This window comes from Oryzias latipes, chromosome 1, assembly GCF_053564925.1.
Source record: "Oryzias latipes strain Hd-rR chromosome 1, Olatipes_Hd-rR_3.1".
Lineage (NCBI taxonomy): Eukaryota > Metazoa > Chordata > Actinopteri > Beloniformes > Adrianichthyidae > Oryzias > Oryzias latipes.
Genome location: NC_136237.1, coordinates 36517510 through 36541192, shown reverse-complemented (window position 1 = coordinate 36541192; position 23683 = coordinate 36517510).

The window sequence follows — 23683 nt, the reverse complement described above, 5'->3', positions numbered from 1 at the left end:
ATACCAGTGAAGATCACGCATATATATATATATATATATATATAAGGCAAGTCAAAATACATATATATATATATATATGTGTGTGTGTATGTATATATATATATATATATATATATATATATATATATATATATATATATATATATATATATATATATATATATATGTGTGTATGTATTTTTTTTAAATTTTGCTGCAAAATTATAAATAAAAAACACCATAACAGCAAAGTTCCCCAACAGTATTTTTCCCTCAGCTTAAAAAAAAAAATCAAGCTATTTGTCTTCTTTGTCTAAAAGATCAGATCACCACAAACATGGAAGAATCTAGAATATAAAACACATTTTTTATTCATCAAATAGTTGTTTTGTGAAAATTAGAAATATGTGATGATGAGGACTTTCATGAACGGTATTTAAGCAGCACTGAGCTAATCGCATGGACAAGTAAACATGATAATCCGATGTCCCTTATCAGATAACTACAGTTATTCCATAATGGGAGATCAGATTAAAATTGGGATTTTTCTCCTGAAAGCTGATATTTTTCAGCCCAAATCCACCTCTATCCAATATATTTCATAGTTACACATTTGTTTAAACAAAGTAAAGAGGAACTAAAGTCATGCAATCAAGATGTAGAAGCTCAATGTAATTTTGTGCATCCACTTTAGCCATTCGGTGCATACAAACGAAAATACAGACCTGAGTTTCCAACCTTGGTCCTGGAGCTCCATCACCTTAACATTTGATTTTGCTGAATTTGATTGGCTAAATCACATGATTACAGGTAAGAATGAAGTTACTTAATCAATTAACAGCGAGTAAAGTATGAAAGCAAAAACGGTAAATCATTAGCCAGCGGTTGTTGATCCTGTAAAAGAAAAGCTGAATCAAACCTGAAATTTCAGGAGAAAACCAGCATTGGTTTTTGGTGAGTCCTGAGTGGTAAAATATGACACTAAAGTTTTATGATCAACCATCCAAAACAGATGTTTGAGGTCAGATATTGGATATAAAATATGAAATTAACCTGTTGACCCTTAAAGATACCACCTATTGTCCATGAATTCACTGGCCTGTTGTATGTTCATGTATGCAGTAGCATTTTATTTTCTCTATCTGAAATTTGAAGAATAGTGCCGGCAAGTGAGAGGGAAAAAGTAATAGAATTGATTTTAGCAAAATAGTGAAAAACCTGTGTCTGGGTGTATAAATGTCATATCTAGAAGTAAATTGAAGCTTGTCACCGAGGTAACAGCTTTCGGTTACTCACAGTGAACCATCTAATTCAACGATGAGACGAGGGTTAGACTATGAGTTCCGGCGATTAGACTGTCATTTCCTGAACTGCTGGGTTTTATTTTCTTTCTCTGCCAAACTCTTCATCACTGGAAAATGGCAGTATGAAGCTAGATATTGTTGCTATTTTCACACATTTGAATATTTCTATTTTATTTCTGAACATAAAAAGAACAAAAGTCATTGGTAGTCTGATTATTTTCTCCCGTTTTAACCATCAAAGACTGTATGCATTAGCAAATCACAGTCAAATAATCAGAACATATTTATAAACCAGATATTTTCAGTTTTCAATTAATCTTAACCTAGAAAAAAGAGTGCAGACTGGGCTGTAATCAGTAAGCAGTAGTAAAAAGGCGTGCAATGGGTGAACACATTTTTCATTCTCATAGCATCTGCTTCTCATGGTGACTTTAAGGTCGTTCACATAAACGTTGTGCCTCCGTGGAACACAGGGCCCCAAAGGGGCGTTGATTTAGTCAACTGCCTTTGGTGACATTACCACGTTTTACCAGAAGGGTTTTCGTCAGAGGACACGCAGCTATGGTCAAGACCAGAATGTGAACATGTGGAAGGCTGCAGAATTAATAGCTGAAATAAATGTTCGTCAATGCAGGTTAGATTTTTGGTCAAGTTTGTAAACTGAACCCCCCAAACTGCAATAACTTTGGAAAGATTTTAACGATTTATTGCTCAGTCTAATGTCCATCAGTCAGATGGCGGTACAGCACGTAATTTTGGGACACCAGGGTGAGCTGGTCGCCGGAGCGTCAGGGTTAAAGAGCAGGGATCAGGAACAGGAGACAAGGATTTTGAGATGAAAGCGTAATTGGAAGATGTTTCGAACACAGTGGTCTGCGACTAAAGCACCAATGGGATTAGATGAATCTATAAATCCACGTAAGCGTGGTTCAGAGACGTGGCACACATGAAGACCAAATCTCCAACAGGGGAGGGAAGGAATTTCAAAATTATTTCACACAGAATGACAGGAGCAAAAACACTAAATCAAGGTGAGTACAGGGAAAGGGAATGATGGTATTCACCAGAAAATGGTCTTCAGGAGGAGGCGGAATCCAAACATTTATTTTTTGTTGTTGAATGAATTAAATAAATCATAGAGAATTAATTTTGTGAAGAGAAATTACCTAAGAGCCGCAGCTATCATGGCCCAGGAATTTAGTTTCTATTTTGTAAATTGAACTGGATGGAGCATCAGGTTTGTATTATGTGAAGAAAAATATCCTTGCCTTGGGTTTTTAAGTTACTCCCATTTTATCATTGCAGAAGTAAATGCTCAACAAACCAAGCAATGTTTCTCAGTCACCTGCAGCCCAGAGTTGATGTCTTCTTATGATGTAATATCAGTCACTGATATTATGCATCTTATATGTTACTCATTTAATCACTACACTTTCTGTGCTTTGTGTTGATCATTCATTTGAGCCTGAGCTCCAGAGGGTCACAAAATGTTTTGGGTTTGCATAGTCACACCAAGGCTTCTTCGGCTGAAAGCATTCTGAGTCTAATTTTAAACATGAAATAAGACAGATGGACTGCATCTCTCTTGGTTTTCAATGGTGACGAACTCTGACTGTAATGACTCACACTAAGGCCAAGTGGCGCTGTGACTCATCAGAGCATTACTCACAGAAAGTGACATTTGTCCACTGACTCACAAGGTTGTGCCCCATCCTTAAGGGGTTGCATGGGACCCCCCACCACTTTGATGCAAGGGACCCTTTTTGATGGTAGCTTCATGTCTTTAGAACAAATGCAAGCATCCAAATGATTAAAAAAAAAAAAAAAATCACAATCTGTATGACAAAAAAAACGCCTGCAAACATTGACCTGCTTTATTTTAAATTCAGAATCACAGCTTAGTTTTGATTTCATATCAGTTTAACGTCTTACAACACAGTAAGCATGTACTTCATCAGTTCAGATTGTTCTGTATCGGGACATAACTTTAAAAGAAACAACTCTAAAAATTGAAAAAATGCATTTTTAATTTTAATCTAAGTCTAAATAGTTTACAGGTAAACAAAAAATCCAGAGAAATCATGGTTTTATAATAATTATAATAATACTGGATTGGATTTATCTGCACTTTTCAAGTCACTCAAAGCGCTTACATTGTGTCCATTATCCATTCACTCCTCATTCATACTTGGTGATGGTGAGCTACTGTTATAGCCACAGCTGCCCTGGGGCAGACTGACAGAGGCGTGGCTGCCAGTTTGCGCCTACGGCCTCTCTGACCATCACCGGGACATTCATGCACATTCAAACACCAGTGGAAGCCACACTGGAGGCAGGGAGGGCGAAGTGTCTTGCCCAAGGACACAACGACAGTTGGCTGGGGGAGCGGGGATCAAGCCGCCGACCCTTCGATCATTGGACGACCTGCTCAACCCCCTGAGCCACTGCTGCCCTAAGAAATCAGGGTTTTAATTATTTACCTGGGCTCTTGGCCTTCAAGAATTTCTGCACATAAGCATAAAGAGAGTTTTAGGGTCATTTTGAGGAAACAAATTTAAACATAAACAACAATTGTTTCATTAGCTTCATTAGCTGTGTTTCTGTTGACTAAGAAATTACGGAAATTGGATTTTGAATAATAAATTACCCTAATGGAATCACAATAAAAAAAAAAATCGCATTTATCAAAAATATTGTTTTTTTGCGCTTGGAGGTTGTTTTTGAGGTGTATCAAAACTGACATATTTCACAAAACTACAAAAGAAACACTTTTTTTGAATTAGATGAGTCAGATAGGGATGGCAATGCGCTTTTAGGAACTAGCTGCCTTGGTCACAGCACAGCGGGCGCCACAAGAGGTCCCACAGCAGCACACAGCTTATCAAAAAGTTCAGTGTGTCATGCTGAATTATTGAATCCACAGGTCCTCTGTAAAATCACCATCCATGATTTCCGAAAAGCGCTCATCCATAGCTGCTCCGACGTGTAAGGAGCTGGCCGCTCCACGGCCAGAATCTCCTTTTAAAATCGATGATAATCACTAGTGCCGGGGCAGACGTTTAAATAAATTTGCTTCAGATCGAAGTATTGTTCACATCCGTTGCCATGTTTTCAAATGACTTATCGCGTGACTTGGTTTGTGTTTATTCGCATTATCATTTAATGCAATGTGTGTAATAGCTAAATTGTGTTTTTTTGACATTTCTAGAATTTCGATAAAGTTTTGCACACGTGTATTGCAAACGTAGCTAACAACCTGTTCTGTGTTGGTTGAGTTCAGTCTGTGTGTGCTACTTTTGTCCACTTTTTTTGTTGTCATTGAGTTTCACAGATGTGTAATCCAAGGTCTGTTTAAGTTTAGTCTGTTTAGTTTAGCTTAGCAATTATCTATTATATTTTATGACTGATTTCATGTTCTTATATAAATTACTGGTATGAAATTCATTGAGACAACTACGTGTGTTGTAAAATTGGGGTACATATCAAATTGAATTGAATCAAAATCTTGGTATGATGTGACTGAACTGCATTATCACCTCAGCAAATCTTCTTTAAAGCGCCTATTGGTAAAGACACCTAGGATTTTTTTGACCAATTTTCAGAAGCCTTAATCTTATTATAATTTCCATTTAATTGATTAAGCAATAGTACATATAAAGAGGCTCCCCCTCCTAAAATTTGGTCCGACTTTATTCTCAAATGGTATTAAAATAATCCAGATTTTTGTATAACACAATCTAAACATATTTTTTTGAATTACTTGTTAAGCACCACTCTTCATTATTCCACATAACCTCTATTCTTTTCTTTAGAAACGGAGCCGACAAAAGCAGCACAGCAGCAGGGCTTCAAGCTTTTGTGTGCTGCAGTTAATGAGGCTCACATTAGACTCGCTTTATGGGGGGAAAAAAAGGAAAATCTCCAGATGAAAGAGAGGCATGAAGGTATAATCAGCATCCACGAACACATTATACCAGATTATTGTTATTAAGCCTGACAGCACTTCATCATTTAAACTAAGATGGACGTGTTTTCAGTGGTTGAAAAAAAATGGATTGCTTTAATAAAAAATGAGAACTTTGTTGTTTGTCGTTTGCCGTTATGGTGAAATGCAACAGAGTTTCTTCAGCTGTGAGTTTCTCTGCGTTTAAAAAATCCTTGATGCCTTTGTACGGCTGACTAGCTTCTGTCACTGAAGTTTAATTTAACACCCAAAAACCACTGCTGCTTCAATTTTATGCTTTTCTACACCCAACTTGTGGACCTGACTAACACAGCAAGCCAAGCTGAAATGATTTTTTTTCTCTCTCAGCTGTGTGAAGGTACTTTCAATAATGTTTGTTTGACTTTGGAGGCGCACACGGTGACATTAAAAGTTTGGTCACAGCCGGTATGGAACAAAAAAACAGGAGAAATAGGTAACGAGTGTGAAGGAAATGGGAGGGGTGTTAGTCTAAGGTTTGAGGCCCAAAACAGGCTTTGATTGCAGGAAGGTTGGTCTCAGTGATGTGTGGGGGCCATCTTAACGAGTCTGTGCCGTGGCCTCTGACACACCGACTATTAACTCTCCATAAAACATGACAATTTTCCAATGTGCGACCCAACAAAATGACTCAAAAAAAGAAAATTATTTATTGAAGGCTTTTTGCTATTTCAACTGTAAGAGGAAGCCATCGTCCAATTTCACAACGGAAATGTACTTACTAAATTTTAATCCAACCTTTTTTTATTGTTGCATCTGTTCTGCAGGGTGATTTTTTTCGACATTTGTTGTAGAAGCTCAAAACACTTAAAAAAAACATTACGTTTATTAAAGGTCAATTGTGTTAAAATAGAGATGTGACGATTTGATTGAGGCTTGCCTTTTAATAATTGTGCTTTATTAAAAAGGCACACACGTGCAGCACAAGAAAGTAAAGAAAAAACACAATTTTTTTTAAATATTTTTCCCAAAAATTGTAAAAAACCTGTCCCAGTTGAGGTTATTGACCCTGTCAAGAGAGAAAAACACAGGAAATACACACAAATAATACATTAGACCACTTTCTAAGGATGAAAGCTTAAAGAAGAACACAGATGGGGGGATGATTGTTGTCATTTAGGGTAAAGCAGTGGATTTAGCAGAAACATCAAAGAGAAATTGAAAATCCTGATGAAACTACATTGTGTTTTCCCTCTCCAGGGCCTCTTTCATGTGCTGCCACATGTAAATACTCAATTTGCGTGAGTCAAATTTGAGTAAATAAACTTAAACAGGGCTTTACTCTGCTTCTTCTATAGAAGTAAAGTTTTTTTTTTATGCAAACTGTGTTGCTTAACGAAATGTAATCTGTGTTTTTTTATTCTACATCATAGACTTTCTGCCAATAAAACCCCTTGATTTCTCAAATATCGTCTAGAATAAATATTATGTGTTTAAAGTATAATAAGCTAATAGACAAACTAGAAAATAATAATTTCATATGGGGCATCGACATAAACTGAGCCATAAAAAACAGGGCAGAACCAGCCAACACTACTGTTTCTAACTCCTAAAATACAGATTTTAGAGCATTGTCATGTAAATCTATTGCAATCTAAGGTTTCCATGAAGACTTGCAATTTTTTTTAACTTCCTGTTTGAAAATGATTCAAATTGAAGCTGAAGTCATGTCTGTTCAGCAAGTCAGCACTGTCTGTTCAGCAAGTCAGCAATAGTACGTTTCTTTACACCAGCGAGCCGGGCCCTGTTCGAAACCCCGCTGGGTCCTTTCTGTGTGGAGTTCTCTTCTATGTTTTTTTTTCTGGAAACTCTAGCTTCCTCCCACAGTTCATATTTTACATTGTAGGTCTGTTCTGTGCCCCTACAACAGACTGCAACCCGTCCAAGGTGCACCCGCCTTCACTGAACAGTAGCTGATAGGCTCCAGCAACTGATTTGTCAATTTTGCAAACTGATAACAGTAAACAAACACAAAGGTAGCAAGTTAACCAAGGGGAAGTAAATGTGTGTCAGAGGGGGCATGGCATTGTTTGAAACTGTTTGTTAAAAAGACTGGGCCAAAGAGAGAAAAGCAAAAAAGACATTAAATACTAGAATAGGGAAACAGCAGTTATCTTGGCTTCTATTTACCCCCACTTGAAGTAACGACTCTATATTTGGATGTCAAAACCATCCACTTCTGCTGTGAAGCACCTTTGTTTCAATAAGAGTTCTCTAAATTACATGTTATTGTTCTAATTATTGCTTTTGGTCTGCTAGTCCAAGCTTGGATGAAAGTGGGTCAGGCAAAGTGACGAGCAGAAGCACAGCTGGAAGTCTCCAGGAGAGTATCTGAAAAAGAAAAGAATCAGGCTTTTTGAACACCAGAATGAAAATCCCAACTTTTCTGCATGATTCAATACCTTTATTACTGATATTCTGTTTTCATTTCACACCTCATAGCTCAAAAATAGCACATTTATGTACAAGAAGCTGGTCTTCTCTGCTCTTGTCAGCATGGAGTCATGAAAAAATACCTTTACATAGATTGTTTTGATCCTTGTTAGCGTCTGCAGCGCTTCCTCTTGAGCTTCATACACTCAGCCAGGATCTGCATGCACCTCCACCTCCCAATTTGTTGTTCAGGGTGTTCACAGTGTGGGGCCACCTCTGCCGTCTAGTGTAATATGTCTGCAGCCATTTCATCTGCTGAGACTATCAACAACGTAATGCTGATTGTGAACTTCCGAAGGAGTGAACAACCAAGCAGGAAAACTCAGAGTTGCTGTTGTGGTTGTCTGCCTCTAGTGGGGGGATAATTGAAGGAATGAAGCAGATATTGAATTTTTAAATTAAAGTGCCCGGAGAGCAGAGAGCCCTGCTATGCACTGAAGTTATTAGGGGTAATTCAAGTCCTATTAAGAATTCTCCTGGCATGTTAATAGAGGTTGATGAAGTGACCAAGAATCTATACTCGTTTGTTGGAGGTTCTGATGAGGAGCCACAAACAAGTTCCTGAAAGTAGAGATGGATCTTTGTGGATTTTAGTGTTTGACAGTGAGCGGCTAACAAATATCTTCTGATATAAGCACAATGAATGTGTTGTCTGCTCCCTCAAGAGCAAAGGTGAACAGTGAGGAGCTTTCAAACCTTTTTGCTTCTGAGCAATCAGTAGGTAAGCAGTCGTTCAAATTATTATAATGTGCTCCCTTATCCTGCAGCAGAAACACCTCAAGAAGTTTTACATGTATCTAAGCTGTTCATCTTAACGCAAGTCTGCAAGTTCACTGAAGTGGGTCCTTCACTTCTGAAAGCTTCAGCCTCTTCATCTTAATGAACAAATCACCTTGTAAAGTATGTGAGGCACTCTATTGATGGAATGGAAATGGGAACGCTGACCCAGCAGCATCGTTGCTACACCCACATAAACTGTGAATGGAAACCCATGTCTCTGTCATCATCAAGTCACGTCGATAATGCATGGGAATAATTAATTGCACTATAATTAATATTGTTTTTTAAGAGGGATATTTGTGGGAGTGTGATTTACAGAAAACAGCAAATTGTGCAACATTTGAGATCTGAACTCTGCACCTGTCAAGAAATTATGAACTTTTAATTATAGCGGAAAGAGTTTTGACCAAGGAAGGCAACTTGGAAAGCTTTTGATCCTAATTGATTGTTTTTTTGTTTTTTGAAACCCTTTTACACTTTAATTCCAAAAATTACTATCTTTAAATTATAGTAAATCTTCAACTGTTAAGGCAATTAACATATTCCAGTAGATTCTGAAGTGGAGCACAGCGGTTTTATACTAATATGCAGTATTAACAGCATTTATGCATCAATGTAAATTGGCTGATTCTGACATGGAGAAAAGCAGCTTTGAGCGTTGTACTACGTTAATTGCGTAGTACAACAAGTCGCGATTGACGAGTTACAGTAGTTTAGAGTGTGTGTTATTTTGCTATTACTGGTGACAGCTACGGTCTTCAACGGTTACACATAAATGAAATGTGAGAGATTAATTCGTGTGCTCTACTTGATCATGAATAAAGAATTACATTAACCAAATTACATTCAGAAAGGTTAGCTGGACCAAACATTTTCTATCAATTAAAAAAAGAAAACAGATTTTTAGGCAGAATCTAATCATACATTCTTTCTTGTATCATTGTCAAGCATTTCTGCATGAAAGGGTCACAAATACATTCCAGGAGCTTTGGGGCTGCACAGATCCGTGTTAAGGGCCATCATCCACACATGTAGAAAAGCTGGATCAGGTGAAGTGACCGAAGCACACAGTCCATTATACCAGAAAAGAAGAACATGAAACAAGTGCAGACCTCACCTGACCCAGTTAATCGTATAACATTGTATTTGTCATGGGTGACACCTAAATAACATACGCTCTTTGATCTACAATAACACTTTTGCAATCCCAGTGAATCAGCAAATTCTGATAAAGAGAAAAACAGCTTTTTAAATCTATATGCATATTGACACAAAGCCGCTTTTCCCTGTGACAGAATTAGCTGATTTGAGTTGATCGTGTAAATACTTCACAACTGTATCAGCGCAAAGCTTCTTTTCTGTGCTTCAGATTCCACTGGAATTGCATTAATTGAGTACATTTTTAAAGAGTTACGATAGTCAAAAGAAAGTAAACACTGGAGCTAAAGCTCTGGTGTGGCAGGGTTCATTATTAGAAAAAGACTAAGTTAAATAGATCTTCTGTCTCTCCATCCAGTTTTTTGTAGATTGTTTCACAGTGTGGAACATACAGCAGCAAAGATGTAAGAAATTCTGCTCGGAGGGAAGCATGGTGTACTTTTCTGTTATGAATTTTTAAATAAAAGGTCAAACCCTGAAAATACACACTCATTCAAGAAATCTTTAATGTAGGTCAAACTTGTTCTAATCTTATCTTCTATCTTACTGAAGGAGACAGTGGCTCCTTAACTCTTTAAAGTTGTTGGTGAAGGTTCTCATTCTGCCTAAAATGATAAATGTTGTCAGTTTGACTTTATTTTGTGTCATCTGGTCATGTTCTAAGCATGCATGGAGCTTATGGATCCATAGAAACATGCCAGAGACATTTGTTCATTTCATTGCGAAGTCCAAGCTTTAACAATGGGGCTTTGATTCCAGTGTTGACGTTCTTTCAACTACTGCACTCTTTAACCATTTCCGAAATTAACGTAATTCCAGTGGATTCGGAAGCAGAGAAAAGTAGCCCCACGCTGATCCAACACTTTACAGTAATCAAGTTTGAGGTCAAACCAGTTTTAGCTTCAAGTAAATAAAAAACCAGATTGAAAATTTAAAAAATTGGCAACTAAATAAAAAAAAGGGAAATTTAAAAACCACAAACACATAATATCAAACCCAGCTGAAGGAGGTTGTGACAAAATATGAGAATAAAATCAATAATTAAAAGAATAACAAGTTGTTTTTTTTTTGATAAATTAAAACTGAATTATTAACTCATATTGTCCACTTACATCTACCTGAAAACCAACAATGAAAATGTGTCCCCTGAGGAAATATTTATCTTAACCACAAGTCATTTTGGTGTCTACAGAGGACATTTGTGGCTTGTCAGTGATACTGAATTTGAAAGGGTGGGGCTGTGGGAAATGTAGTTTTTAGTTCATCAAAAAAATGACTCTACAATTATTTTTTTTCTGGTATTTAGGAGATTTAAATTGGCTGTTAAGTCATCCTGCTTGTTCCAACTGCTCATAGGATCTGGTCCATGAATGTACTATTTCTTGTGTGATCCTGGATCTATTTATTCCATCCAGTCATTAGTTTTTATTTTATATATTTATGGTGAAAGTCTTTGGTACGTCTGCAAACAGTGTGCAATGATTCTTATATTTTGTTTCAGGATTTGCACACTTCTTTTGCTTCTGATGTAGAAAGGATGCCAAACTGACATAAGTGGCACCTGCAACCCTTCCTTAACTAATTTATACATCAACATAAAATCAACACTAGCTACGCTGATATGTCTAAGCAGCAAACTCAGCTTCCGTTTTATAACTTTAATGATTCAAATCTCTATAACCCTACTTTTAGACACTAACCTGAATGGCAATCAAGCTTAACTGACCTTTAAAGTCATATTTACTCTATGTAAGTTTACAGGTGTTTGAGGGCTATGATGCTTTAAGTTACCATAAATAAACCCAGAGAGACCATAGAAATGATGCCGGCTCAATCCCACGCTGCAGACAACCACTGCCTGCTCCTGCACAATCAGCTGCATAACAGCCAATCTCGCTGCTGGTCTCTTGTGTGGAACCAATTTGATTGCCAGTGTGTCGTGATGAGATGTAATTTAGTTTCTGTTCGCAGTGAAGTGTTCTGATGTTACATGATGACCTCTTTGTTCTCCAAGTCACTGAAGTCTTCAAGCATTTATAGAGCAACTATTACCCAAGCACAGAGAGGGCAAAGCAAATCAGGGCACTCATCTTTTCAGAGGCACATAAACGACAAGTGCACATTTTCCAGGGAGGACAGGAATACACCAGGATGCCTTTTTTTATATGCATTTCCAGATGCCTCATTAGAGCTCGATGACTTTCATCATTATTCTTTCATGTAATTTTGCAGCGCATGGCATCTGTATTCTTCTCACAACATCTATTTATGTAAATCCATTGCATCAAAAAGCAAATCAACAACTTTAGAGAAAGAATATTGGACTCACAGGGGAACAAACAACAGCGTCCTAATCACGAGGACTTACACAATCAATAAATGGAAACACCAACTGATTTTTCCCCTTTTATGTCGCCAGTCTCTGAGGCACATTTCCATGTGAGATACTGTAATCAACCATTTGGAAAACAACAAACAACAAAATGTGCAGTACGTGGCTTTGATGCATTTTTTGCTTTTTTAATTTGTTTGCTGGAATATAGAAAGAACACCTTAGTTCTTCCTCTCTTGCAAACCTCAACCACATGGATATTATTCCATCGCTAAACCCACTGCAGCGTCAACTCAGTGAGGTTTCTCAATCAGTTGAATTATATACGGTGTATTCAACAGGATATAAACTCGTCCTATATAAAGCATCTAAATATACAGGTATGTCCCACTCACACATCCCTGCATTCATGACATGCTCAGAAGCACCTCGTTAGGATCAAAAAAAGAAAAAGCGTACAAGTTTAAAACCCAAACTCTGCGATGAACATCCAGGGCCTAAATTTACACGTGCTTGACACAACTCGGACCATACATACGGACAGTAAGTTACTGAGACCAGGGTAAGTATACTGGACTGTTCCAATAACACGGATGCTCTGTGAAGGAAGGGTCAGAGTCGCCTTCACCTGTTGAGGAGACTGAGGTCTTTTGGTGTGAGCAGAAAGCTGCTCAGGACCTTTTATGACACTGTAGTGGCTTCAGTGGTCCTTTATCGAGTTGTGTGCTGGACGGGGGGCAGTACAGACAGACACAGGAGGAGGCTTAACAAGCTGGTTAGGAAGGCCGGCTCTGTCCTGGGCTGCACACTAGAGTCCATTGCGGAGGTGGCGGACAGGAGGATGTTGGCTAAGCTAACATCCATCATGGATAACCCCTCCCAACCCCTGCACCAAACTGTAGAGGCGCTGACCAGCTCATTCAGCACGAGACTGTTGCACCCACAGTGCAAGAAGGAGCGCTACCGCAGGTCATTCCTCCCCACAGCCATCAGACTGTACAACACCGTGTTACAGTGACACACTATGGTCCGGTCATTTACTTTTGTTGCAGTTGTTGGCGTTTTCAATGGTTTTTGTTCCTAAACGGTTATTTGTTTGGTGTGTACTTCATTACTTACTTTTATTTGTATTGGAAAAAAAAAAGTTTTACATTTTTACAGTTGATCACATGTTTGCAGTGGATCACATGTTTTTTACACTTTCGTAGTTGTATTTATTTAATATTTATTTATTTATTTAACATGAATATCATTGTTGATGTCCTTTTTTGATGTCATTAATGAATGTACTTGTTGCTGCCACAGATAAATGAATTTCCCCATTGTGGGATAAAATAAAGTCATCCATTCTAATCTAATTTTTATCAATATGTTTAGTATTCAGTAATGTGCAGTTTCACATTTTTTGCCAAACGAAGAAGTTACTTTAAAACTGACACCATTCGAATCTAATTTTAGCCCTGTGTTTTTACAATTCTCCAATAGCTGCATGGTGGCATAGTCATTGACTTTCGCCCAACAGTAGCTCCGTTAGGCTGTGTCAGCCCTGTGACTTCAAAAAGGATACAGCGAGTTAAGGAAATGGATGGATGGACAAGCCTTCAACTTCACAATTTGACACAAACCAGCAAGAAACAAATGCTACAGCTCATTAAAAGACCACTGGATGCTGGTGTCTTATTGACTTCCGTATTAAAAATTGACTTGTATTCATGACAATTGTCAGTGTATGAGCTAGGAGTGCACAAGACCAATTTATTTTTAATAAGACCTCAAAGTTGTGTGTAATTAGTTATCTTGAACTTCTTTTAATTTAGTATTCAACCCTTTTTGCTTTCTTTTCCATTTATCAAACAGATTATCTTTTGCTGTAGACTTTTTCCTTTTAAATGCAACATTTTGTGTTTATTTTCATTTTGTGTTTGTGTTTGAAATATTATGTATTCTTTTACAGAGTTGTAGGTAACTTATGCTTTTGTACCTGAATTTAGATTGAACTCCAGAGTTTATGGGAAAATAAATGAACTTCTAGTTGCCCTGTTTATCTTCACCAGTGCAGACTAAATGGCATCACAGGGTCCCGGAGGGTTTTAGAAATTAAAACTTCTAATGTCGTTTGCGGTTTTCGACAGCAGCAGTGAAGCTGTAGCCAATCTGTCACTATTCGAAAGAACTTCAAACAAACTTGTTGCATCTGCATCCAAACAACAGAGTGCTATGACAGAGACTAGGTAGAGGTACAATGAGCCACAAGATCTGCACAAACACTGATATGATGGCTTCAGACAGTCTCCATATGGGACTCTGGAGCCAGTAAAATTGAAAATGAAAGCACAGATGCTGTAGCAATACATTGGGGATCTCAGTTCAACAGCCTTAGAAGTGTCATGATGTGGCAACAAGACTGTGACTGTAGTTTCTGAGGAGAGGCACCTTCTGACAGCCCCACCTAATTCACCATCCTCGTTTGTATGCCGGGTGAATCCATGGCACTTCATACATCAGTCAAATATGAAAAGATAGCTGTTATCCTGCTTGCTGAAGTAACATTGTGAAGTTTTTTCTACCCTTTAAGGCCGATAATCGACTTTATGAAGCACTTTATGATTAAAGACTTTAATAAGTTTCAATCCATTTAGCCATCTTGCAAGTAATCAAAGTCAGCAAACGCCTCTAAATCTTTCATATTTATCTTTTAATGGGTTACTTTAATTGCAACAGATAATCCTAATATCTAAATTGTTTATCTAGATGCAGCGATCATGTTAGATATTGATATATCTGTCTAATCTATCTCTGAAGCCATGCTGAACGTTTGATGCTCCCCCCAGACCTTCTCTTTCACAAAGCAGTCTGGTCAGGCTTTGACTCACTAAATGTTTAACTCAAGACTTAAATGATTACATTTATTAACCTAAATTCAGTCTCATGTTCAAATGAGAATGTGTTCTACCCGTTCTAATTTTAAAAATCAGAAAAGACAATTCTAACATCCACTATCTTTTCAATTATTATGTATTGGCTCTGAATTTTTTTTTTAATTTACTTTAAGGTCCCCCTCTTTTCATAGTTTGATCTATTTTCAAAGTGTTCCCAGTGGTCTTTTAATAATTGCAGTAGTTCAATAATTAAAACACCACTGAGTTGTGGGCTGGACTGTTGGGGTGGAGTAAACCCGTCCTCATTTCCCAATAACCTCTTGTTTACACTCTCTCCAGCTAGCTTGTGGCTCGCTGACTTTAACTTTTTCCTGTGGCATTTTTTCGTCTGCTCCTCATTTAATTGGAATTATGAAATACTCAGAAATGGTGATGGCATTGTGATGCTCTGTCTCCACTGCTATTCTGCATAAGTCTAAACTCCCTCAGCCAAATCAACAAGCATGGCTAAAGATACCGACTCAGAAATGGGGCAAACATCAGTCACCTTTTCTACATGAATGACATAAAGCTATATCATAAGAGCAAGCGTGACATTGACTCCCTGATCTACACCACCAGGATCGACAGTACTGACATCCCAATGTCAGTACTGTAGATCCTGGTGGTGTGGATCAGGGAGTCAAGAAATGTCTCGAGAAATGCAGCCAGATTGTGACAAAGAGAGGCAAGGTATTCCACAAAGGAGGGGTCTCACTCCCAGAAGGAATAATAGCAGACATTAAGGACAGTAGCAAGTACCTTGGAATTCCGCAGGCTAATGGCAACCTGGAGAAGGCAACAAGGAAACCTGTAACAGCTAAATACCGCAAATGGGTAAGGCAAGTCCTGAGAAGCAAGCTCAATGGCAAGAACAAGACCCGGGCAATAAACAGCTAAGCACTGCCAGTTATCAGATACCCTGCAGGACAAATAATATATATATATATATATATATATATATATATATATATATATATATATATATATATATATATATATATATATATACATATATATATATATATATATATATATAACATGCCCCTCTCACCCTCAGCGGGTGGTTTCTCCTCCAAGCTCGGGTCCTTTACCAGAGGCCTGGGAGCTTTAGGGTCCTACGCAGTATCTTAGCTGTTCCTAGCACTGCGCTTTTCTGGACTGAGAGGTCTGAGGTCTTTCCAGGTATCTGTTGTAGCCACTCCTCCAGCTTGGGGGTTACTGCCCCAAGTGCTCCAATTACCACAGGCACCACTGTCACCTTCACTTTCCAGGCTTTCTCCAGTTCTTCTCTGAGTCCCTGGTATTTCTCCAGTTTCTCATGTTCCTTCTTCCTGATGTTCCCATCGCTTGGCACTGCCACATCCACCACAATGGCTTTCCTCTGTTCTTTATCCACCACTACAATGTCTGGTTGGTTCGCCATTACCATCCTATCAGTCTGGATCTGGAAGTCCCACAGGACCTTTGCCCTCTCATTCTCTACAACCTTCGGAGGTGTTTCCCATTTTGACCTTGGGGTTTCCAGTTCATATTCTGCACACATGTTCCTGTATATTATTCCAGCCACTTGATTGTGGCGCTCCATGTATGCTTTCCCTGCCAGCATCTTACACCCTGCAGTTATGTGCTGGATTGTTTCAGGCGCTTCTTTGCACAGCCTACACCTTGGGTCTTGTCTGGTGTGGTAGATCTGATCCTCTATTGCTCTGGTGCTCAGGGCTTGTTCCTGGGCTGCCAGGATGAGCGCTTCGGTGCTGTCCTGTAGGCCAGCCCTTTCTAGCCATTGGTAGGACTTATTGATATCAGCCACTTCAGTTATGGTCCGGTGATACATCCTATGCAGGGGTTTGTCCTCCCATGAGGATCTGTCCTCCAGCACTGTATCCTCTGTTCTCCATTGCCTGAGACATTCACTGAGCACACTGTCAGTTGGGGCCTTGAGCTTGATGTATTCATGGATCTTGGATGTTTCATCCTGGATAGTGGCTTCTATGCTCACTAGTCCTCGGCCTCCTTCCTTGCGGCTAGCATACAGTCTCAGGGTGCTGGATTTGGGATGGAACCCTCCATGCATGGTGAGGAGCTTTCGTGTTTTAACATCCGTGGTCTGTATCTCTTCCTTTGGCCATCTTATTATTCCTGCAGGGTATCTGATAACGGGCAGTGCGTAGCTGTTTATTGCCCGGGTCTTATTTTTGCCATTGAGCTGGCTTCTCAGGACTTGCCTTACTCGTTGGAGGTATTTAGCTGTTGCAGCTTTCCTTGTTGCCTGCTCCAGGTTGCCATTTGCCTGCGGGATTCCAAGGTACTTGCAACTGTCCTCGATGTTTGCTATTGTTCCTTCTGGGAGTGAGACCCCTCCTGTGTGGACTACCTTGCCTCTCTTTGTCACCATCTGGCTGCATTTCTCGAGCCCGAATGACATCCCAATGTCAGTACTGTAGATCCTGGTAGTGTGGATCAGGGAGTCAATGTCACGCTCGCTCTTAGCATATAGCTTGATGTCATCCATGTAGAGGAGGTGACTGATGTTGGCCCCATTTCTGAGTCGGTATCCATAGCCAGTCTTGGTGATTATTTGACTGAGGGGGTTGAGACCTATGCAGAACAGCAGTGGGGACAGAGCATCACCTTGGTATATCCCACATTTGATGGACACTTGTGCAAGTGGCTTCCCATTGGCTTCAATGGTGGTTTTCCACAGCTTCATTGAGTTTCCTATGAAGGCTCTTAGAGTCCTGTTGATGTTGTACAGCTCCAAGCATTCAGTGATCCATGTGTGTGGCATTGAGTCATAGGCCTTCTTGTAATCAATCCAGGCTGTGCACAGGTTGGTGTGTCGTGACTTGCAGTCTTGAGCGACTGTTCTGTCGACCAGGAGTTGGTGTTTGGCTCCTCTGGAGTCTCTACCAATGCCCTTCTGTGTGTTACTCATGAATTGATCCATGTGCCTATTTATCTTTGTTGCAATGATGCCTGACATGAGCTTCCATGTTGTGGACAGACAGGTAATTGGCCGGTAGTTGGATGGGACTGCACCCTTTGAGGGATCCTTCTGGATCAGGATCGTTCGCCCTTCCGTTCGCCATTCGGGGTGAGTCCCATCTCTTAGCAGCTGGTTCATTTGTGCTGCCAGGCGCTCGTGGAGTGTGGTAAACTTCTTTAGCCAGTAGGCATGTATCATGTCAGGGCCCGGTGCTGTCCAGTTCTTCATACCTGAGACTCTTTCTTGGATGTCTGCCACTGTGATGGTTACTGGATTCTGTTCAGGGAGGTTGCTATGTTCTTTTCTCAGAGAGAGCAGCCACTGGGCATTGCTGTTATGTGCTGTCTCTTTCTCCCATATACTTTTCCAGTACTGTTCAGTTTCTAGCCTTGGTGGGTCTGCTCGGCTGTTTTGACCCTGCCACTGAGCGTACACTTTTGCAGGTTGAGTTGCGAAGAGCCTGTTTATTCGTCTGGCTTCATTGTCTCTTCTGTACCTCTTTAGGCGGCTGCTCAAGGCTAGGAGCCTTTGTTTGGCAGTTTCCATTGCTTCAGGTATGGGCATCTGGCTGTATCTCTTAGGTACTTGCTTTCTCATTGTACCTCTTTGAGCCTCTGTCAGCTTACTCACATCTTTCCGATTTGCCTTGATTTTGGCCTCTAACCATTGCTTCCATGGTGGGTACTGTTTTCTTCCATGGTTGCTCTTGTAGCCAAGCATCTCAAGGATCACTGCTGCTGAAGTGTAAACCAGTTCATTGGTTTCTGTAATGTTTGTGGTAGGAATTGCCCTCAATGCTTCATTCACAGTTTCCAGTAGACTTTCAGGTACGTCACTTAACCGTTGTAGTTGGTGTCGGGGTTGCCTAGTGTTCATTGTAGACATGATCTTGTCTTTCAGGTCAATTGCTGCCTCGCTCAGCTTAATTGTGGTTGTTGGGGCTGTGTACCCAATCTCAGGGTGGGAGTGTGGCATAACCTCCTCTCTGACCTGTTGTTCTGGCTCTCCCGTGGCATTGTATTGTATCGCTTCAGTCTCAAGTTGTGATAGGAGTTGCCGTTTGTGGATGTTAGAGCACTGAGCTACCAGTTGTTTGGCAGTTAGCCTTGATTGTGGGTTTCGAAGCATCCATTCATTCCACATTCTCTGCATGTGACCCCTCTGGGTGGGATTACTTGAGTAGTAGCATTGTAACAGAACCTTGTTCTCACATCTAGTCCATTTCAGTCTTGTTCCAGTAGCCCACTTTCCATCAGGGTGCTCTGGTTCCTCAGCACCTGACGCAGACCTTGTTTGGCCGGGCGACGTCTGAGCCGGCATGACATGTGGTTCATTGTCTCTCATGTTGTGAGGTAGGCATTAACGTTAAGGGAAGGCGTCCAGGAGGCATCCGGACTGGATGCCCGAGCCACCTCAACTGGCTTCTTTCGATGTGGAGGAGAAGCAGTTCTACTCTGAGCTCTCCACGGGTGACCGAGCTTCTTACCCTATCTCTAAGGGAGTTCCCAGCCACCCTGCAGAGAAAGCTCATTTCAGCCACTTGTATTCGGGACCTAGTTCTTTCGGTCATGATCCATCGCTCATGACCATGGGTAAGTATTGGAACGAAGATTGAACAGTAAATTGAGAGCTTTGCTTTTTGGTTCCGCCCTCTCTTCACCATAACGGACCGATACAGCGACAGCGTAACTACGATCTCACTCTCCAGTCTTCCCTAACTCGTGAACAAGACCCCAAGGTATTTAAACTCCTCCAACTAGGGCAGGGACACTCCACCCACCGAGAGATGGCAAACTACCTTTCTCCAGTCAAGAACCATGGCCTCAGAATTAGCGGTGCTGACCCTCATCCCAGCCGCTTCACACTCGGCCGCAAAACCGCCCCAGTGCACGCTTGAGGTCTTGGCCCGATGAAGCCAACAGGACAACATCATCTGCAAAAAGCAGAGAGGAAATCATGTGGTCCCTAAAACCAGACCCCCTCCGGCCCCTGGCTGTGCCTTAAAATTCTGTTCATTAAAAACTATGAACAGAACCGTTGATAAAGGGCAGCCCTGCCGGAGTCAAATGTGGACCAGGAACAGGTCTGACTTACTCCCGGCTATGCGAACCAAGTTCCTACTCCGGTCATACAGAGACCGGACAGCCCTTAGTAAAGCTCCTAGGACCGCATACTCCCAGAGCACCCTCCACAGGATAACACGGGGGACGCGGTCGAACGCCTTCTCCAAATCCACAAAACACATGTGGACTGGAAAGCAAACTCCCACAATCCCTCCAACACCCTAGATAGGGTGTAGAGCTGGTCCACTGTTCCACAACCAGGATGGAAACTGCACTGCAACTGCACGTTGTTCCTATCGACTATCTGACGGACTCTCCTCTCCAGTACCCTGGAGACTTTCCCAGGCCTCCCAGACCTCTGGTAGAGGACCCGAGCTTGGAGGAGAAACCACCCGCGGAGGGTGAGAGGGGCATTTGTTTTTGCTTTTTTATGTGTGTGTATATATATATATATATATATATATATATATATATATATATATATATATATATATCTGTGTGTATAGATAGATAGATAGATAGATAGATAGATAGATAGATAGATAGATAGATAGATAGATAGATAGATAGATAGATAGATAGATAGATAGATAGATAGATAGATAGATAGATAGATAGATAGATGGATCTGTTTTCAAGGATCAAGATGACCATTGACGTGTTATCCATACTATGACGAAGGTGGATAAAGTTGGAGAGGATTTAATGTAATCCATGGAAACCAGTGAAGATCACAAATCATTGAAGAAAAAAGTTCAGTGCACAATGTCATAATGCCTAGGATAGCACAAGGGTTAAACCTCTTTTCTATCCAAAATGTTACAGTTTATCAATTAGCACGGAGACTTTAATTCCAGCATAAACTCTTATAAATATTTTTGCTTTGAATTAATAACAAACAGCCCTGAGAATGCCATGTTTACACATCAAAAGCGCCGGCCTCTCTTACAGCTCTAACACAAGGCAGAAGATGCATATATATGATTTCCATCTGAGAGCATGAAATCAGGAGCAATCAAATATTCTTTAATTCCTTGTTTCACCTCATTCATTCAAAGATCTTAACATTTTTGAAATGGCAGCAGAGTTTAGAGATAAACCCCTTTTTTTTTGTCTGTTGTAAGAATTGCATGATGTAAAAAGCAGGGTTTGCTCAGCAGGGTCTCTAAGCTCATCTGTCGTTCAAGTGTGAATGACGAATGGAGATGTCAAAGATCCTTACGATGCGGAGTGTAGGAAAGAAATCTTCGCTTTTCAGTTCTTTCCGTACATGTGTGTTCAGGAGTCGAGAGTGGTAAAGCAAACAAGGATTCAACCGGATTAAAAATACACAAAGTTTATTTCCCTGACAATAGTTCTAGAGCACAGATTTAAACATTAATGCAGATACATCTGGGTTCCCAAGTTAAGACCTACTGACGCACAAGTTACATGCGAATTACTCGTAGATTTTCTTGAGAGCAGCAGAAAAGTACCAAAACAGTCTTTTAAACATGTGTGTTGAAACTCCTCCTTCTGAAAACATCATGGCCGCTGGATTTCCGCCCCGGAAAACTGATTCGTCAGCCGGTATCCCTCGTGCTTCCACCGGCCAATAGCTGAAGGTTGCCAACTCCAGGTCCGCTCCGCCTTTCCAGGGGTGGGGGCATTTCACCGGCGCACACAATCCAACGATCAAAAGAGTCCTCATCTGGTCCAAAATAAATCCTACCAGCCAAACGAATACTCCATCACCGGCACGAGCTCAGAGGTCAGCTTCATCCTACACATGAGAACACAAATCTGAATTTTTTCCCAAGGATAAGATGTTTAACCCAGATGGGAAAGATGTAGTCCATGACATATTTATTGCGTCTCTGGAAACTCCTAGATTTTCACAAAGAAGTCCTAGTTGCTGCTGCAACTACAAAGCACAACTGAAGTTCACTGGAGAATAAGTCCTGATGAGTTCAAAATAAGTTCACTTTACACTAAAGATAAAACTGCAATATAATAAGGAATAAGATCTAAAAACATACATTTTATATAGGAGTGAATTGCATAACAAAGCAGTTGTATTCTTTTACTGCAGCCTTATGATGCTCAGCATCAACAGGTCCTTTGTGAGCTCAAACATAATTTCATTTCACTAAGTGCTTTATTTTGTTTTACATCTTCTGTCATAAAATGTGGGCTTTCAAATTATCTCACTGAAATTGAATTCCTAATTTCACTTTCATTGCTAGTTTAACGATAGAAACAAGTTAGTTTTATTCTTTTTGTAGTTTAAATCTGTCATGGCTGACGAGACTGTGGCAGACGCAGATGCTGAAACCCGGAAGGAATACTCGGCAGGCGAGGCAGACGAGTAGTAAAGGATTTAATGGAGGAATGACAGAGTTCCAAGAGAGGATGTTTTGTGGATGGTTGGAGGGTCTTGGCGGCGAACACCGCGTTTCCAGAAGGATGTCCAGAGGGGCGACGAGGAGGGACCAGAGCGAAGGTGAGTCGGAGTCCAGAACGTGACAGGCGTGATCGTGATCCTAGGCAGGCAGAGACAAGACAAGGTTAGGCGAGGCAGATAATGCATGGACTAGAATAGCGAGCAAGGCCAGAGAGTGCACCGTGGAGTACAACGAACTAGAGTCGAGTAAGGGTCCTGGTTCTCCTTAAGAGTCCCCCGGCTGATGAAGATGATGAAGCGCAGCTGGAGTCCTCAGGTGAACCTGATGAGGAGGCGGGGCCAGCAGGGGGTACCATGACTGTACCCCCCCCCCCAACGACCGCCTCTAGGCGGGCCAGGACGCCGATCGGGGTGCGCCCGAAAAAAGTCATCTATCACGGCGCGGTCCAGAATGAAGGAGCGAGGAATCCATGACCTCTCCTCCGGGCCGTACCCCTCCCAGTCAACGAGGTACTGGAACCCACGACCCCTGCGCCGGACGTCCAGAACGCGGCTGACCGTATAAACCGGGCCACCATCGATGACCCGGGCGGGAGGAGGGGGAGCGGACGGCGGACAAAGAGGGCTTTGGCGGACGGGCTTGATTTGGGAGACGTGAAAAGATGGATGAATCTTGAGAGAAGCTGGTAGTTTCAGGCGGACACAGTTGGGATTGACTATCTGTTCTATGACGAACGGACCAATAAAACGAGGAGCCAACTTTCGGGACGTGGCCTGGAGGGGAATGTTTTTAGAAAACAGCCATACCTGCTGTCCAGGTTCGTAAGGAGGGCTCTTAGTGCGGTGACGATCAGCGAACTGGCGGTTACCCTCCTTAGTCCGAAGGAGAGCTGCCTGAGCCTGGCGCCAAACCTCCTGACAGCGCTGCAGATGGAGTTGGACGGAGGGCACCGCCAGATCGAGCTCCTGGGAAGGGAATAAGGGGGGAGAGTAACCCAACGATGCTTCGAATGGCGACATACCAGTGGCTGTGGATGGGTGGTTGTTATGGGCATATTCCACCCACACGAGGTAGTCAGACCAATCTTCCTGATTCTGTGCCGCAAAGCAGCGCAGGGCCGCCTCCAACTCCTGGTTTGCCCTTTCAGCTTGGCCGTTGGACTGCGGGTGGTAGCCAGAAGAAAGGCTGGTGGAGGCCCCAAGGGCGGAACAGAAAGCCTTCCACACCTGAGAGGTAAATTGCGGACCTCGGTCAGAAACAATGTCAGATGGTATGCCATGATGACGAAAAACGAGTTTGACAAGGGTGTCGGCAGTTTCAGAGGCAGTAGGTAATTGTGGCAACGGGATGAATTGAGCAGC